Source organism: Hypomesus transpacificus, chromosome 9 (assembly GCF_021917145.1).
Source record: "Hypomesus transpacificus isolate Combined female chromosome 9, fHypTra1, whole genome shotgun sequence".
Taxonomy (NCBI): Eukaryota; Metazoa; Chordata; class Actinopteri; order Osmeriformes; family Osmeridae; genus Hypomesus; species Hypomesus transpacificus.
Window position 1 is genome coordinate 7,307,285 of NC_061068.1, and position 18,499 is coordinate 7,325,783.

Consider the following 18,499-nt stretch of genomic DNA (forward strand, 5'->3'; position numbering starts at 1 on the left):
AGCACATTACACCTCAGGCAGCCACTGTGCCAAGAATCAATTGAGATTTTCCACTTCAGTAGCTTTTTCCAGGAATTTTGTAGTTCAACAGGGAACTACAAGACATAGTAAAATACATGGTTTTAGTTTAAATTAAATCTTCATCAATTGGGCCTTTTGACAATTTTCAGTGTTCTTATTGTTCTGTTGGTGACCAATAGCTTTCTTATAGCTTCCCTGGGTATGCCATGCCACTAGTAATGTCCAGAAAGATTGTCCACAAATGAGTTTCTGGATGAAAAGGTTTATGTGGATTCATTCCAGTTTACAATGTTAGTTGAAAACTGTAAAACAAAAATGAGAATGACATAAATACAAAATTATTTTACAGACAAGCATAAAATATGCAGCCACAACAGACCTAGAATGTGTTGTCATTTGAAATGAATTGAGTGATAATGTGTGTTTCATAAGATCGAGGTTGTCCACAGATCTTCCTGTAACTGTTTACTGCCACCAGTCAGGGTTTTCCATTTACATTGTACAATTCTATAGTTCAATCCAAGCACCAATTAGATTTGGTGATTTGGTTTCCCCTCCCTGTGACATTGAGTCTGATACATTGGAAAAGTGATTGGATTTCTATGTGGCTGAAATGGTTTGGCTTCCAGTGATGTGATCCTGGAGCCAGGCCTACAGTGTTATAGGAGATGGTGGATTAAGAACAAAAGCACATGTTGAAAATATTGGCTGAGCAGGACGCCTTCTGGTACAGGACAGCATGTTGTGTTTGTCTCTCAAGTTCTTGGTTAATCCGATTGCTGGTGCGCTGACGCTTCAGGGAGTCCTTGTGAAGGGCCTCCAGCACAGGAGGATGTGCTGGACCTGACATCTTGCTTACCTGGGTCAGGGCCACAGACATGGTGGATGGTGGCTGATTTATAATGTTTACATGATCATCTTACTGTGCCACCAGTGAGCACAGAGACCCCATGCCCAGAGCACCAATATCTTATTCCAAAACATGATCTCCTTTTTTTGCTCATACTGTGGAATACACTATCTGTCTTCCTTTACTGGCCACACTGCTCAATGTGCTGCACAATTATAGAGATTCAAACACAATATCTATTTCAATCTCGCTTTTGAAATGCAGTCTTTGTTTGAGACCTTAGCTTGAATCGATCTGTCAGCCACCAGACGTTCAGTTAAAGAGGCATCATAAAACTTTAGAGGTCCACAAAGACATAACTGACACTTGAAGGAAAAATAAATCCCTGTTCACCAAGGGGTGCTGAGGCCCACTGATGCTGACAGGTTTGGGTCAACAGGGTTTGTCTAATCTCAATAAACAAAACAAAACAAAACCAGACAACAGAACAAAAAGAAAATTATGACTGCTGTTGGGGAATTTCAGAATGGTTGTGGATGCATTCTGAATGGTTGTTAGGTTTGTTTTTTTGTGTGACAGAGCAGTGAGTGTGGTTCAGGTTTAGTTCACTTTCCAGCACCAGGAAAAATATTTCCTATGTAAATATCCTGTGTCAATGTGCATAATGAAGATCGTCATTCATGCACTGTAAAAAGAACATGGACCTTTGAGATTTAATAGATGTCTTTTGTTAAGTAAAGAACTTCTGGTAAGTGGAACAAGACAAACTGAAGTGCACAAACATATACCTTCTTATTTTTTAGAAAATCATGTGTGTTATATTCCTACCCAGAATGCATTAAATTAAATATTGATTCTCCCAAGGTTTTCATAAAAGAAAGAAAACTGTATTCATTGCTTTATCCCAGAATTCAGCGTACAACACGATAAATAGAGATGTCTTGGGGTATGGCAGTGTAATGAGTTATAACTGCCATAGTATGCATACTAACTAGGTGTGTGAAACCTACGGTGTGTGATGCAGTCTGTCCTCATCTGGTTTGAGTCATGCTGCCCAGCCATAAGGCCACTGAAATGGCCAAAGCACCACACCTGACACGTCATTTGTCTAAGTAAAAAACATAGACAAGAAGCAATCTCCAACATGAAATAAGAAATTCAAACCATCACTCTCTCACTCTTCCTATCACTGTTTGCCACTTCTTCATGTCTCTCTTTGCCTCTCTCTCTCTCTCTCTCTCTCTTTCTCTCTCTCTCTTATACACACACTCATGCTTTGACACACACACACACACACACACACCTCCTTTAGACATTCCAGGTATTCCCACCTTGTCTGCATCAAGGTATCACCTAAAGGTGTTCTTGGTCCCCAGCTGACAGCTTATCCAATTACAACTTCAGCAACAAAGACTGCAATGAAGTCAACTCTGAAATTGCCTTCAGATTGTGTTCCCAAGAAATGTCCTCCCAAAGGACATTGTTGTTTATCTACATGAAGTTGACTGAATGTGATGTGTAGTATAATCAAGGTTTTCACTCACATACAGCATGCTATAGGTATCAAGCAAGCTAGTAATATTCTGCAGCAATTTTTAAGTTTTATATAATTGTTTACTAATGTTGCTAATGTCAGTGGCATTTGTTTTCCCATCATACAAGTGATGAATGACTTGTATGTGACAGAGTGTGCAAGAGAGGACAGTACCGTTCCATCTTTGCCTTGGATATATAGACTTCCTCCATCATTTGAATATCATGTTGTCAGTTTGAACACAGAAGAACGATCCAGTGATGAGTGTTACCTGTTCGGACATGGAGGATCACTCTGAAGACAGATTCTCCCTCTGAGTCGCTCCCACATACTGTTGTATGATTTGCTGTTCTACAGTGCTCACATCCCTGTCTTTTATGGTAATAGCGGATGTGCTTACCTGTGAAGTCGTTGACAAGCGGCGGGGAGCAGATTACTTGAAAAAGCACAATTTCAGCTTTGTCAAAGTTTGAGTTGCCACATGGAATACTCATCACAGGGCTTCAGAGCGGAGGCTGACGCCCCTTTTGATGCGCTTGAAGCTTACACTGATTCACCATGAACAAGTTCTGCTCATTAGAATTTTGAAACTTACTGCCACAAATCGCATTAACAGAGCATAACAGGATCCCTGGTGATGCAGGCCACACAGTTACTTCAGCTGACTGTATAGAAGAGGTATGGAGCTGAGTATCTGTCAAATCATACCCTGGAGGATCTACACGGTGAAGCTGCTTTCATCTATTTATAGAAAGTTGTTTTGGTGATGCACTTCTCACTGTCAGGAGACACATGATTGGACACACACATACATATTGATGTGGGGACGATAACCAATTCTATGCCTCTGAATTGCCCTCAAGCCAGTGGGAATCAACACTGTTGTAAAAAGCAAATTAGCTTGACAAAATGTGAACTTGTTCAACACAATGGATAAGGCCTTCCCAAGGCCTGACCCTAGACTGCCACTCCCCAAGCACAAACATTGTAAGAAATACAAGACTAATATCTGCAGGCACTTGACATTGCTGCTTCCTTTTGTTGCACCGACAACAACAACAACAACTTCAGTGTTGTTCCATCTTACTCAAGTCAATAATGCATGGGAAACAATTAATAATTGATCGTTCATTTTATATAATTGCTGTTATTGTGTGTTGAATTATTGAGAGTGAGGGGAGGTTTACTCTTTCTTTGTTTCTCCTGCAGATGACAATAACTACAGGCTTAACACTCTGAGAGGTATTTGCTGTGTAAAGGTGACCTCCAAAGTATGGGTATCTGCTGAAGTGTACAAAAGGTTAACCATGATGAAAACCTTCTGTCCACTTAATCAAACGATGATGATGACTTTTTGGACATACAGTACATGCTGATTATAGAATGAACTGGTGGTGAATTATCGTTGTGGATTGTTTGTTTCAAATATTTATGAAACCACAAGGAAACAAATATCTTGCTACTTAAAACATAAAGTTACTCTTAAAATGATCTGTTCCTGTCTTACATGAAACATGGGCAATCTCACCTTCCACTAGTCATTTATTGGACTCTGTCCAACATTGATGTGCAGGCCAGTAGATTTACAGGACTCCCAAGGAGTGAATTCATTTTTCCAAACAAATGAAACAGACTGTCACACTCTGAATTATTAAGTGTGTGATATCTCAGTAGAGACATACGTAATAACGCACATTCTGGAAGACTGACTCAATGACATCATATTCATATGGATGGGAAGCTCACAGGCCCAGATGACATCAAGACAAATGGCACACCAGAAAAAGGGCTCATCAAAGCAATTAACAAAATGATGCTGCTTCAGTATTTAAGGGATGATTGGAGTGTTGAGGGTGAAATAGCAGTGGTAATAGTGAAGAAACTTCACAGGAACACTACACAGAAGTTTCAGAGAAACTGGAGTGGTTCAGTGGCTGTGGATGGCATTGAGACACTGTAGGGATGTTGCCAGATCTTCACATTCAACCTCACTGATCCATATATGCTTATGCAGTAGATTTTTGAACAGTGGCTTTAAAGAGCTCACCCTCATATCAATGGCATATCCAGTCTGAGCTGCAATGAGCTCATGGCGAATAAAATCCCTTCTGATTCAGATTCTGATTCAATTCCAATGTATAGTCCCCATCCTAACCTTGTTTCCAGGGTAATTTCTCAGTACAGCCAAACCAGGCGAGACCATTCCCACTCAATCCAACTCTTTACTGTAATGTAAGCCTCTTATAATGCATGTCTTCAAGTACTGCTGTGCAGCAGTCTGGCAGAACGCAGGACCTCCTGCCTGTCATCTCAAAACATACAGAGGACCTCTCCTGTCTGACATTCTCTACAGAGCTTGCAGGTCAAGGGGGCAGGCACTGTGAAGATAAGACAATCCTGTACGACAAGTACTTCCAAAAGCACTGTGGAAGCAATGACATTTACTGATATTCCATACATTGACATTTATAATGTGTATTTGTTTACACTGTCATTGTATTCCTCTTTGCAGAGTGGTGGATTTAACAAGGTGTACTGTGGCCTTTTGGCTTGATCGAAATAGATTGATGAGGGGGTGAAGGTCAGCTAAGAGCCAGATGTAGGAAAGAGCAGACACAGGATTGTTCTGTCAGAAATGTTAACCTTTCTTCTGTTGTGGATACGAGAAGTCAGCTCTCCTCAGAAGGATCAAAAATAGTGTTGGAGATGGAATGTCTTTCAAACTCAAGGTGGCTTGATGGTTTATTCTTTTATGGTTTATCTTGTTAACAGTTTACCATAGTAATAAAAGTTTAGACAGTTCAAGGTCAAATGTGGGCAATTCCTGGGTATGTGGACTATTTTGAGGAGGAATCTGCCATTACTACTTGCAGCTATATTTATTATTGTTCTGCTTGTATTCTTGTATTTACTGTCTTTGAAGGAATCGCTTTCAGGCAGCAGAAGGCTGCAAATGTGCTTAAGCTGCTTGAGTTCCAACTGTTCATAACAAATCTGTCATGAATACTTCCTAAGTATGAAACTAATACACAGAGAAATGCATTAAATATAGAGTATAACTAAGACAATGAATGTGTAACAGAACAGCTTCCACTGACAACTGCTGCCTGCAGAAACTGACAGATCGTTCTTAAGGTTTTTGCGCATTTCCAGTTTAGCACAGTCATCTATTTTTAGAGGAAGCCAATGTGCCTTTGGGTTCTTCTGATGCTGGTTCAAGTGTCACCTCTATCACAGTTGTTTTGCTATTTTGAAGCCTTTAATGCTGTTTTTTGGGACACCCAGTGGAAGATGACATTTTCAAAGGGCTGAAAAACAGCTTACATTAACCGATGCTTTTTGGCCTGAAGTGTGCTTTTAGAACTAATCACACCACCTTGTCCTTTACTCTGTTTTCTGAAGGAAGGGGAGTTGAGATGTGTACACTATCTAACATTTTACAAGGTTCTGTTTGCACAGTCCAGGCAGGGCCTCATGTCCATGGTAAATCTCTTAAATTGGTCAAACAGTTTAAAATGAACCTGCACAACTGAGACAGGTGCTCATCTCTACACTTTCAGTGAGGTCAGCCCATATCACCTACCCCCTCAGTGCCATTATTCTTAGTCTGAAAAACATTGTTTATTGAAATGTCGATTAAGTAATTCTCAGTGTATCCAGGTTAGGTGTAAAATGACATACAACGAAAAGTCACTTGAAATGACACTTAAGTCACCCACAGTTACGCATGTGTGAAATATTATACCATGCAGCAGTAGACGACAGCCTTCAGCCAAAGCCATTAGGAGCTGATTAGCCATCACTAATGTGAATCTGCTTCCATTTATACTTTCTTTGATTTACTGTTCTTCCAATGCCACATCTCCATGATGACAGTATTCTGTTTTATAGAGCATCTCAGTTTTCAGTGCAGTATATGGCGCCATAAAAAAAAGCTTTTATTGCTGCTAAGCACCACTCATGGGAGAGCCTTCATATGCTGCTGCTCTCATTCCTGTCTGGGTGGCCATCACCATGTTTTCACTCTCCTGGTGACAGGAAGACAACTTATATGTTGTTTGTCACTAAGAACAATTCAGGGTTCACCTCAGCTGAGTGAACCCTTCCTGATGTCCCAAACTGATAGCCACAGTGCTTTCTCCATTCCTCAAATTTGGTTAATACACAGCAGCCTGTATTACCATTCACAGTTTGAACATTAATTTCACTTCAAACATTTCCCTTCAATGAAAACTAAAATACACAATGTAAACAAAAGGGACCATAAATTTTGTGTGCATTACATTAGCCAACCCTCTTGGGTTTACTGTGAAATCGCCCTGTAAAAGATGACATTTGCTCAGAGTGGGGACCTCTGTTAAATCTAGTATGCTCGGTGGATTAAGAGCTTCCTGACGAAGCCCTCTCTGTGTCCATGACTTTTTTGACCCTCCCCAATTGCATCTGCCGTTGGCAATGGCAAGGACTAGTTTTTAAACAGTGATTCACTCTAATGCATGCAAAGACCTCTGCTTCGCACTGGCCCATGGATCTCTCTCTCTCTATCTGTCTCGTTCCCTCTCTTCCTTCCTCCATCCAGTTAGGGGGAATCAATCTGCATGCCAGGGTCATCCGGGCCAGAGAGAAAGATGACCCCGGCCCCATGGCTCACACAGTGCTCTGCACTGTGCGTGACATTCAGCCTGTGAAGGATGGAGGGAGTGTGACAAGGGAAAGAGGAGGAATGATCGGGTCTCTTGATCACATGCAGGACTCTAATGTTCATCTCAAGCACTTTTCAGAAGATCATATGGGTTAAGATAGCTACTCAATATGCCTTTGCCTTTATGAGTCTAAAACAATATATGGGTTATGGGTACTGAATGGGTTTATGGACACTAAAACACTTTTTCAGAGTGCAAATTAATATTTGAATTAGGCAAAAATACATTTGAAAGAAAAATAGAAATCATATTTAATCTCCAGTTTGCCATTGCAGAGGTAATCTTTAAATTAACTCTGCAATGGTTGTTTGTCAATTTAATTCTACTGGTCTTTAGTAGAATTACTCTCCAGTTGACTTCAGTTTTTTGTCTTATGTCCTGGAAGTCATTTAACAGAGATACATTCTCCTTTGATTGCTGATAATTTAATTCACAATCTCAATCTCTCTCAGTCTTTATCGCTCTTTCTTTCTCTTTCTCTATCTCTCTCCCTCTCTCTGAGCAGATATCAATCCCTGGGTGTTAATGAGAAACCAGTTATAGCTGTAATCCTTCAGTGCTGATAAAATGAGCAAGCTTATGAAGAGCTCCTGGAGGGAGAGAATCAGTTGCTGTTAAGACAGTCGACCTGGGATGAAGCTGACTCAGTTGACTCCAAAATCTCATTTGTTGTGTAAGGCTGGGTGTCAACCTACCTCTCATATGCTAAAATCTGGAGTTGCTCAACAGGGTCTCAACTTAATGGCTCTCACACTCCATTGTGTAACGTACAGTAGCCTTGCTAGTCATATGTTGATAAGTAAGGGTCAAGATTTGTTCTGATTGGTTGTTGTTGTGTATAAAAGGAATTGTGATGCATTGTTCTGTGGATTCTTGATCTCCTGAAACCTTCTCCTCAGCTCTGGCTTTTCCTTGTACACCTCCTTCCTCACATCTTGCTTTCTGTCTCTCTGGTTTACAATAATCATGGTAGTGTAGGTAAGAGTTCACCTTCATTTTGTAACATGTTTGCCTTGTAATTGATTTCATTCATTGGCAATGTTATTAAATTAAGCAATAAGGGCTTATTGCTTTTCTAAAACTGTTACTACAAATATTCGATATGGTTTCATCAATAAAAACAATTAGAAACAAAATAGTTTAATAATAAACCGTAATTGTTCCGCTACTACAAAGTATAGTTCCCACATAAATCGTTGCCACGCAACAGCCAGGTGGACATCTTTGCCGTCTTTTTCAATTTGAAATATTCGATGCGCAGTAATATGGAATGTTAAAGAATGTTATGAGGACAACCTGTGAGGTTATACTGGATTTTACAACGGCATGGAACGCGATATAGCCAATCACAATCAAGGATGGGAACAACCAGTTTTAGAATGTTTATTTCATTTTAACTTTACGTTTACCATTCTTGCTCTGATTTAACCCATAGAGTCAAATAACTATAATTGTATTTGTATTGGCATTATTTGGTTCATGTTAATACACTGTTCAAGTTCCCATCTACCTTTAAACCTTAGGGGAATTAGTTTAGGTTGTTTGGCCAATATTAAACCCCCTACAGTTGTTTATTTCAAAACCAATTTTTATTGAATCAATGTGGACTGTCATCTGGTGAGCATAGCATTCTAGGTCCATTTGGGAAGCCTTAATAATCAAGTGTGAAGCATCTCTTTCCACAACAGTCATAGCAAAGGCAAAATGAAACTTGAGGGACATTTCTCAAAAGCTTTTAATTTCCATCAAAATAATTTATATTTGAAGTAAAATTTGACCTTAACTTCATGATACTAGGATATGATAAGGGGCCACCCCAGTATCTCACTGGGTAGGGTGTGTACCATGTGGGCTGAGGCCCAAATGCAGCAGCCCAGGTTCAATTCCGGCATGGGCTGTTTCTGCATGTCTTCCCCACTCTCTCTTCCGTACATTTCCTGTTAGTTTCTAACTGTCGCAAAAATATATACTGTATCTTTTAAAAGGATGACATGATAATAGTAAATTAGCCACTTCCATTGAACATGCCACATGCCCCCAGCCTGCATAAAAGTAAAAATTATCTAAATTCTGTCTCTCTCTCTCCCTCCTTTCCTACCAGGGAGTCAGATGGCTGAGCGGTGAGGGAGTCGGGCTAGTAATCAGAAGGTTGCCGGATCGATGATGTTGTGTCCTTGGGCAAGGCACTTCAACCTACTTGCTTCGGGGGGAATATCCCTGTACTTACTGTAAGTCGCTCTGGATAAGAGCGTCTGCTAAATGACTAAATGTAAATGTAAATGTACCAAGGCACTTTGTACAGGCTATTCAGCAGGCATTCTATTACGTAAAGCATGTACCCTTCTGGATGTGTTGTTTATGTGGGCTGCAGTGTAATACACCCCTGCTGAACGCTGTATGCTAATAAAGGCTCAGTGTAATAGACAGACACAGGGAGCTGCAGGGTGGACTATCCAGCCAGTGTTCCAGCGACTCTCATAACACCCTAGCCTCGAGTAACTCCCTAATCATGGTCCAAAGTGATGAGTGCTCCTAACTCCTTTCCGACCTGCCATTACTCTTCATTACATTCATGCAGAGACAGCAACAAGCATGTAACCATGTCAACCACACTCAGCCCACGGATCGGCCCCTGTGGTTTATTGGCCAGGACAGTGATCCATATCTCCCAGAATCAAAGCCACATCAGAGGACCAGGGGATTAGGCCACAGCATGTAACAGGGCTTAGAATACAGCTGTGGAATGAATGCAGCCACACGCACATAAACACACACAGACCAACATGCAGGGACACCTGTTTATCAAGGATGCTTGGAGGACCAGTGTCTGCCCACAGCATTGATATCAATATTTATGCATTTTTGGATTGGGAACATGTTTCATGCTCTAATCAATGGGGAGTGAGTTTGCATATATCCCAGAAAAAAATGCTAAGGGTAGAATATGATGTGATATTTATGCTTTTATCATCAGCTACTTGCCTGATTTTGAATGTTTTATAATTTAGAGGAAACACCTATGGAAATTGAGCTAACTCCCTGTATTCAAGTCTCCAGGGAGAATATAAGCTCCAGGTCATGTCTAGCTGAATACCGGGCTGAATTATACCAAACATTCATCTATAAATTCCACAGTGGTGCTATCAAAGAAGAATATCTGATCAGGTAATACGTTATACCTGCATAATTATATGCAGGTATTTTAAGCAGTTACCATCAGCAGTGTGAAGGTTTATGGAGCTGACACCCCTGACTGAAAGAAAGAAAGAGAGAGAGAGAGAGAGAGAGAGAGAGAGAGAGAGAGAGAGAGAGAGAGAGAGAGAGAGAGAGAGAGAGAGAGAAAGAGAGAGAGAGATAGAGAGAGAGAGAGAGAGAGAGAGAGAGAGAGAGAGAGAGAGAGAGAGAGAGAGAGAGAGAGAGAGAGAGAGAGAGAGACGTGAAACAACAGCGAGACATGGACCTCCCACTGCTCACAGACACTGGAAATCCTATTTGTCACGGAACTCTGTGTGGAGCTTACTTGGTTTAATTAGTGAGGCTTGTTATACTTCAGAATTAAATTCAAAACATTTAAATAAACAAAGACAGAGTTCAATGGATCCATTTTACGTTACCAGCAAAAATATCATCATAAAGAAATCTACAGATTGACAGTTTTCTCAAGCAGGTCCATTGTTGCATAGACAGAGTTTCTGTGAACATAATAAGAGTTGTTCTGTACAACATATCAAATACCGTACTACACTCTTGACTGACAGGTACATCCTCTACCTGTTAGGGAAATATTTATAAACTTTACCAACTATCTTTAAACCTTTTACCCAGTTATTCTCATCTACCTGCTAGATCAATATCATCAGATGTTATCTCCCCTCCAGATTATGTCGTGTCAGTATCTTTTCTTCTCCCTACATCAGCTCACATGTCCTTTCCTCGACCCAGCCTGTGTTGGCTCTGTTATTGTTCTGCTACCTCAGCTCAAACACATTTTACAGCTCCATGGAGCCAACTCTCCTCTTTTATCACAATAGCACCATGACCTTCTTTCTCAGCAAACATTCCCACTTCCATGTATTGCAGGGAACTACAGAAATATCTATCTGGATCTGGGAGAAGCATCCTTCTTCCTTTCTGAGATGACATGGCCCACATGGGAACCCCACCATCACAGTGAGTAATGTGCTGCTGGTTTGTGGTTGGGGAAAACAATGGCATAGCGGAGTCAGACATGAGATATTCTGCAACAAATTAATAAAGTTTATGCAGTGAGGTATCTGCAGTATTTCTTCCTGAGATTTCCATCAACCAGTTTCCTCCCTGCCAAACGGTCTGCCTATGTGGTGATGGACTTCACAGCATGTCTGCTCTTACTATACCTTAGTTTACTGTGCTAAGTAGTCTTAACTTCTCATACATTACCTTACTTCATCACCCTGCAGCGTACCTTAGCTGACTTTATAATACAATGAATCATCACCATACCTTATCTTACATCACTTTGCCACGTTATCGCATTGAAATTACTTTTGAGTGGCTTTAATGTTTTGTGCATTTATCACTACTGACTCATGGATGTTTTTTTATCAGTAACTCCATATTTATGACTATCATTATTGAGGCTCATCAGCACTAAATGTCATGTCACTGTGGCTCCTTTGTATGTAAAGGTTCTTTCAATTGGCATTCTGGAACACTGGGCTCATTGAAGATCGGAAATTAAATTCCCATCACCATGAGAAGAATTGGTCCCACACAGACCACCATACAATGGGCAGACAGAGGCACAAGATTGTTCATTTGAATTATGACCAGAAACAATTACTGTGGAAAAAAAAATCACAGTAATTGTTTTCCTCTCCCTGGCATGGCAGGAAAGGTTAATTGCATTATGAGTGGTCCATGCCACATTTGTTGTCTGATGAAAAATACAACAGGCCCCAGATTATCATTACACTACACTTCCCTTCATTCCACAGTATAAAGCTATTCTCAGGTCAGATTTGAGAATCCTTTCTGCTCTGTTCATTAAGTCAGTATAGGTTTGGACTGATCCAAATAAAGTAAAATGGGAGTGATCAAGCTGACTTCCAGTGTCTCACTAGCCCAGACCTCCTGCTGGTGATTAGTATTGTTTGCTTTGCTGAGACTTCTGGTTCACTTTGAGATGCCTCTTTGTCATCATCCTGCTCCTCCAGCATGGCCATCCATCATTCAGCAGCATGGAGTCATGAAGAGGACATGACGAGGCAGATGTTCTGGAACAGAACCACGTTCCTCCAAAGCCTCAATAAGAGCCTCACTGGAGGCAGGAAGCGCATTCTTTCCCAGCCCTGAAATAATACCATCACACAGAGCCATGGAGCAGCCCAGGCTGGTCCCATTCTCCGTCCATACAGCTCAAGGTCACAGCAAACATGGCAGGGTCAAGGTGGCAGGCAGACAGGCTCTGCCTCATGCATATGGATGCAGCTGCTCCATCTGCTCTGCTGCAGTCTGTGAGCAGGCAGCACTGGTCTCCCTGACTCGGCAACATTCTCCCTGCATAATGGCAGTCTGCTGACAGTCTACAACAAGTCTGTCACACAGATACAAAAAATGTATTCTGTCATTTTCAACTTGCAGATTTTGAATTTGTACTTGTGATTATAAAAGCCAAACGCAACTGTTATATCACAATTGTGTTGCAGGGTGTGTTGTTGAAAGCGACAGAAAGTGTTATTATTATGATCATTGGAATGAAAGAAATAAGAGGGTGCAGTTAATCAAAGAGAGCAGGTTTTCAAGCTTAGTGTGTTAGGGAGCCAATCACTGCAGCCTAGTCTGGTGACCTTGATAAGATCTCAAGCTGTTTGGCATGGGGCTTTAATGCAGCTTTCTGGTTGGTCTCTCTATGTGTGATCCCCATGGGGTCGAGCCTTAAGCTCCTTCTGTCTGAAGTGCCAGTCAGAGGAGGGGGCTGAACATATACTGAATCCCCTTTGCAAATGTCACCCAATGTGTTTAAAAGAGCAGCATTGTGCTCTGCCTACAGAGGTCCAGCAGGTGTAATCATCTCCTTTATATGGCGTTTTCAAGCTGCTTAATGATGCCAGGTTTGTACTATTCATGTCCTACAAAGGCAAACCTCAGACTTCCCTACATGGTCCCCAATATCCTAAATGTCTCTAGTTATTTTTTACGAAGACATTTTGAAAAAGCAAAATGCAAGTCCTTTTGGTTTTCAGTTCTTGTTTGCTGTTTGTCATTTTTATAATTGAATACAAACAAGTTAACAATTGTTGAGAATTATGTTTATACATTTAATTTGGCTCAGCGTTTGGACTACTTTAACTTGTTTTTCTACATTGAAGTTCATCCAGCATCATTTACTGTCCATCTGGATCCACTATTCTGACACAATCAGCGAAGCAGAATACATTGATAAATAACATGTACTGTACATGTTTGCTCCAAATCTCAAAACTGGGGTAAAAGAGTCTGTATATTGTAACATTCACAATGCACTGTGCTCCTATTCCCATGTCCTCTGTTGTATTTGCAATGTAGGCTTACTAGAGACAGAAAAACCCTGGGGCTGTGGGCAAATGAAGACAGATGAGCCGTCCTCTCTGTTCAATTTAGCAGACTTTTTGTTTAGGAAACACTGCATGCAATGATTAGCTCTGTGAACAGAAAAGACAGCTTCACTTTCTGTAATGTTTTGGAGGGGGATTACATCTGAACGCCATAATTATACTTGTGAAATGTTGCCCAATTACGGAACAGCCCAGATTACTTTCTGAGAGACATGATTTTCAAATATGGAAGAACCATACTTTTGCTTTCCGTAAAGCAATGATATAAAAGAAGTTCCGGTAAATTCTTCCCTGGAGGCTTGATTTGATGTTCTTTGAACATGGCTGCCAGTCCCCGTGACTCGGTACGTCTATCAGACTGGATATGCTCTGTCATAGCGATATACTCCAAATAACATCAAATGGCTAAGTAGACCATTGTTCTTTAGGCCTTTTAGGTTACAGGGATGTTAATAAGATTAATTATCAGATATTTGAGATGTCGTAAACTATTCTAAGTATTGCTATCTTATTATTGTGATGAAATAATGAAAATAATAATTTCATTTTAACTTCTAAATGAACTGCAACCATTTTCCTGCATGAAGTTTAGAGGATACGATCAAATCATTTCATAACAGCCCAGAAAAAATGACAGTGAATGAAAAATGCACATGCCCAAAACAACAGAAACATAACTAAATCCAGACTAACAAAAAGCACAATACAGCTGTACTCCAGACATAATCTTTCATTGATCAGATTACTCGGATTAAAAAGATGTTTACACAACAGTTAATTGCAAAAGAGGATTTCTAGTCGACGTATTTAAAACAATAGCACTTCTTCCAAATCTCATAAAGATTTATTTCATTGAATAACAATATTGATACACATTTTTGCCAAAAAGTATACAGGTTTGGCACTATCTTGAATCCAGGTGTGTTGGAATGCTCCAACACACCTGATTCAAATGAATGGTCGTTAACAGGCTTCTACAGAGCTAGATAACAACCCTTGTACTTGAATCAGGTGTGTTGGAGCAGGGAAACATCTAAACAGGGGGTCCCTGAGGACAGGGTTGAGATCCACTGCTCTAAAGCAACGAGTCAAATTCACTAAGCAGTATAAACTGCAATCATTTTGGTTGGAAGAAAAGAGAGACAAGACCTTGTGTCATCACTCCTTCATCCCTATTTTGGCAAGACCCATGTCTTTGTGCATTTCTTCAGGGAACTGTTTCCATGGTTCTATTCCACTGTAGTGTGCCTCTTTCCATGGTGCTGAAATCACCTTGGCTAACATGCTGGGATGCAAAATTGTGCTGTGCAGCGATACCTATAAGAATGTTCAAAAGAACTACCATCCGCACAGCTGCAGTCTCAACCTCAGCCTGAGGGCCTTGAGATAGCACACTGGAGGAAGGAGATTCGGTACTTATATGAAACGATAGGGCTTGTAGGAAGAAGCTAGGCCAGGAACAGATTATTGGTTGGCGTTTGATCTCTCCTTCAGGTCCTGTTGGAGTGTTTAACTTTCATGTGCAGTCATCCCTGCACTATATATGCCCTCTTCTCATGCCTACCTACAGCACAACTTTGCTTACTTTTCCTTACCTCTCATTCTTTTTTTTCTTCTCTTTTGTCCTATCTATAGTTCCTATCGAAAAGATTCTCCTGTATTGACATTTCTGATCCATGGACAATGCTGGTCTAGCTGCACATAGATGTCTCCTATGTGGTTACTAGGCAGAGGATATGAATATTTAAACAGCGCCTTCGTGTGCATGTGCTGAGTAAATCAAATTTGACCATCTCAACTGATGGAGAGGCGGGATATCTCTCCTGGGAGAGCATGGTGGGGATTCCTGTGAATGGTTCAAACATGCCTCTACTGGCCCCTCCTCACATGAATGACAGCCTACAACAAAAACCTTGTGCTGTACATTTGTTTATTTAGACACCTATCCTCCAAACCAAATGATTCAGATCTGACCTGCCTTAATTGCATTTCATTCCTCATTCTAACTACAATTTCTTCATAATTATTATTGCATTTTGTCATGTAATATGCTGTGAACATCCAATGTTATTTGTGTGTGCAATACAGAGAGAGACTGAGAGAGAGAGACACAGGGAACGGGAGAGAGAGAGTAAGAGTGTGTGTATGAGAGAGAGAGAGAGAGAGAGAGAGAGAGAGAGAGAGAGAGAGAGAGAGAGAGAGAGAGAGAGAGAGAGAGAGAGAGAGAGAGAGAGAGAGAGAGAGAGAGAGAGAGAGAGAGAGAGAGAGAGTGAGTGAGAGAGAGAGAGAGAGAGAGAGAGAGAGAGAGAGAGAGAGGTTTCAAACACCTCTCTAAGCTGTTAAAGTGAGCTAGCTGGCAGGTGATATTCCCTGAGTCGGAGACAGCGTAGGCAAAGTCAAACCATTAGATCTGCCCGGCAACCACATCCATGTAGGCATTAGCAGTGTGCCTGTAAGATTCACTCTGCCCATGAGACTCCTCCCATATCACTGCCCTACCTCTGAACCTCTTAACCCATCAACGGGGTCCACTGCTTCCAGTGCTTTACAGACCACACATAGCTGTGAAAAGTGAAAAGATATCATGTTTCAGTCAAGACATTTCCAGTATATTGCCAGATTGTTTATGCACCTCAACATGATCCACTGTAAAACCCAATGCACTGTACTGTAGATGAAAGGATCATGTAAATCTTTTATTGCCCTGTGGCTTTGAAGCCACAATGTCTGAACGGCCTTAATCCTCCTTCATTGCAGGCTCTGATGGACCACTGTCATGAGATTAAATAAGTCAGCAGCAGTAAAACTATGATGTGCACTCACTCTGCCACTGGAAACATATTCTGAATACACATCAGGCTCAAATCCTTATGTGGTTAATTCTTCTGTATTGTATACTTAAAAGAAGGAGAAAGAGAGAGAGAGAGAGAAAGAGAGAGAGAGAGACACTAACAAAATGTTTAAAGACAGCCATGTGAGCTACATAGAAGACTCAACAGTTGGCATATGAATGATAATTCATGAGAGAAAATATGATAAATATAGACCCTGGGGATCATTCATGAGGTGCAATGCAACCAACAAAGTGAGCTTTCAGGCAGCTGGAGGTCGTTCAGTGTTTGTAGGGGGGAGGGGGGGGTTTAACTTGTTTATAGGGGACTGTACGAGTCTCCTCATAGAGTACACAGAGTATTGTGATGGCCAACAATTGATTTGATTGAAAATGTGATAGTGTAGGGTAGTATTGATAAGAAAGAAGGTCTTTAAGTACGCACCATTATCTTGAGGGCTGTTATATGTTTTCGCTTCTTAGGAGTAATTGTTATGAATAAAGGAGTAAACAGTATCTTAGGCAACAGATATGAGGGGGATTGCCAAGGGCTAGCAGCTGAAACCCTTAGGACTGAAGGCCAAGATTTTTTTCCTGTTCTGAGAATCTATGTCCTCCATGGGAGCAAAAGAGGGAATGGAGAGAGCAGGCTGAGCTGACCGTAGACAGATATTAAGTGAGTACACATGGCAGCCTCATTGGAAGGTGACTGACCCGGGAGAAAGTATGGGAAATCATTGAGAAACAGTATCATGAAGGGCGAGGGATTTTCCTCATTTAGACTAAATAATGTGTTGTAACCTTTGAATTATTATGCTTGTTGTGTCTTCCTGTACCAACTGAGCATTGCTGAAATAAAGCATCAATTCATCTTGATTTTGAAAAAGATCTTCACATGTCCGACTCTCATTTTTGATCGAAATCCTGCTGAAAGAAAAACCCTACAGTATAAAATCTAGCAGAGCTGTCGGCAGCCAGCAAGTAACCAAATCAGAGGGGGGAAAAGTTGATTCCTGGTCCTGGAGATAAGGTAGGCTGAGGCCCCAGTGATTGTCTCCTTCTGTTCTTGCATCCTACCAGCAGAAACATCCAAACAGCCTGACCTCCCGGAGGCCTCACAGCCAAATGATGTGTTACTCTGGCCTGGATCGGACCTCACAGGCCACTCGAGTCACCCCAGTCATAGCCTTGCCCTTCCACTTGCCACATTGACCTGGATATGAGTACAGAGCCAGACCTATAAGATTTCATCTCCTTTATCACTTCATAATGTTTAATCCTGCCCTCATCTTGTACTGGACAACAGAGTTGTCATTGCTACTACCTGTACGTTCCACACACATTTTTTATGCAGAGCTGTTTTGTTTTCTCCTTTCTCTGTGAAGTTTTTATCAAATCTAGGAGTCATTCAATTGCAGCCAGCAGCTGCAAAGGATAGCTTTTGGTTTACTTCAGAGTCCTTCCCTTTGTAAGAGATCAAGGGGACACTGAGACACCCAGCACAACTGTGTTGATAGTGCTCCCTTCAGCCTTCTTTGAAGCTGGTTGTGTGATCTGAAGTTTAGTATTCAGAGGGTTGTATCCAAGCTGCAGATGACAAGGCCTGATAAACCACAGTGTTTACTGCACAACTTAATAGGTGGAATCAATAGCAACACTCGATACTGTGAATACAAAATAGTTGTAAAGCAGGGCACGCTAGCTAGAGTATATCACCACCACAGCGACTGTGTGTGTGTCATGTGATATCCCACAGCCAGATAAACACTTTTTGAATGGAATTTCCCTTATGTGAATCATGCCCAGTAGCCTACTACCGGCCCATTAAGTAAAATGTACCAAGACAATGTATGGAGGGAAATTGATCAAACTACTTGTCATTGTCAAGATTTCTGGAGTGAAATATCTATCTGGGTTATTTGATAGATCTGAAAGTATGGATTCAGCTCCCCACAGCCAATTTCTAGAATCCTCTGTTTGGCAGGA